Genomic DNA, 2,162 nt, shown 5'->3' on the forward strand with positions numbered 1-2,162 from the left:
ATTTTTGTTCCAATAATATAAAACCCTGAATTTGGTCCAGACCAATAACGATTAAGTGTAAAGCAAACAACGTGTGTGGATGAACATGACTTGTTCGATGGTCGGAAACACACGCCTCGATAAGAACGTCTCTTGTTTTCTACTGTACATGCACTACCGTACATTAAAAAGTATTGATTATGCCACAAGCACCCCGCAAATACCGTTAGAAGCGGACGGAGGCTCTGTCAGGTAGTGAAAAACACGCATAACGTCCCCAACTGATCGTCGTGGCCAGCGACCCCAACACGAGCGTCTGATGGCAAGCAACGCTTTCTTTAGACGCGAGTTCACAGCTGCAGCCCCCCCCCTTTCCCACGGTTGGTTGACGTCTGTAACCATCAGCGCAGCCCAATGCTCTCATCCTTGCTGTGATGACCGTCTTGATCCCCTCTATCGATGATTATGCAGGCTTTACAGGCTAAGAGGTCACTATTGTCCACAACGTGCACCCACATCCTCGTGGTTTGTACCCATACGCAGACTTCCTGCTCCCTTACATTCCTGTGCGTACCCCAGTACGCAGGTCGCGCGCGTTCCTCGTATTGGTGGGTGTGTTACTCGCGGTCTTGCCAGCTGAACGAAGTTTGCGGTACACTAAATCTGCATTGCTCTAAATACTAACTTTATAAATTTATTCCTGAAAGTTGGATGCTACTTCAGTTACTTCACTCCCTTTTAATTAAACTGTTGCCAACTTGGATTGGCAAAGGTGTAGCCCTCTCGCCGTTTGCTTTCATCTTTTTAAAGTCAGAGTCATAGCAGCCATTAGTTATAGCGAAATAAGGCGTTAGGAATTTGTGATTAATTTTGAATAAGCCAATATTTACATTTGGAGTGTGTTAAGTCATTTATCCGATACTTTCGCTATTTCCCAAGATCATTGAGAAACTGTTGCGGGTCTAATTGAACGGTCGCTGATTGGTTAAGGCATTCATTTACCTTTTTATTGGCTAAATTGTTTGACATCCCAAACTTGACAAACCGAGAGGTAACTTTTATACTACACTAAATAAAACAGCCCGAATCTGGTTTATACTTACATTATGTGTGCCAGAAAATATGCATGTTGATAATGTATTGGAAGGAAGACGAAGCGATAAGATATTCCCCTTAGAAATACAATAACGTTAGCTAAAAATTGTTTTAGCCTGATCATATATGTTGCGGTTGCGGTTGGTTTATACTAACGTTACTTCAGTAATTTAAAAAAAATTAAGTTGCTCTTACCGGCCTGCATATTATCTTAAAGCAATTAGCTTAATATTGCTATTAAATTACTTATTACAGTGTAATAAACTACTGTGAGTTATTAAAAAAACACTGAGGCTAGAGGACAAGCAGCGCACGAAAATGTATTAATACTATCGTGATGAATATTATTGACAATATTGGCCAAGTTTGCTTTTTGAGGCGGTGGGTAAAATCGTTAACTTACAAAACTCAAAATCTGCGGAACAGCCGCATGGAATCGTACCTGAGGTGGAAATACTACAAACTATGTCCTGAAATTAGAATTCATATCATGAAACAACACTTCTTCGGTCGTCGAGTTGGTAGCATTGCAGCAAGCAACCGTTTGCATGGCAAATATGGATAGCGATCGAGGAGGTTAAAGTAAAGACTTTCAACACTCTCATATGCGCTCGATCCAAACCCTCTTGGTGTCCATCACATTACATGGTGATGAATGCCACAGCACAGCTCCAGCATCAAAATTGAGCATGTATATCCACTGTACAGTAGCGATGTCACTGTTCTATCGACCTTGACAGAACGATCAAATCACTAGTTAGACACCTCTGAATAACAATATCCGTAACGTCCTTATCAATATTAACTAATAAGAGGATTTAGATCTGTTATCCAAAAGTTTGCACAAAAGCTGACATTAGAGAGCTTTCGGAGTCTGTATTATGTGCACGTTTCAGCTTCAGTTCGAGATAGACGTAGTTTAGGGGCTGTATGTCAACTCAAACGTGTGTAGGTTTGAGCTAGTGACCATGGTTCCTCAAGCCTACCCCCAGTTGAGATGGAAGGGGCTGGTAGCATTCCAGAACGCTCACGATGTTCGTTGGCACACAGTCGACTGCGAACCAAGCGACAGAGGTGCTAGCGGAAGT

Source organism: Phytophthora infestans, genomic scaffold (assembly GCF_000142945.1).
Source record: "Phytophthora infestans T30-4 supercont1.1 genomic scaffold, whole genome shotgun sequence".
Taxonomy (NCBI): domain Eukaryota; phylum Oomycota; class Peronosporomycetes; order Peronosporales; family Peronosporaceae; genus Phytophthora; species Phytophthora infestans.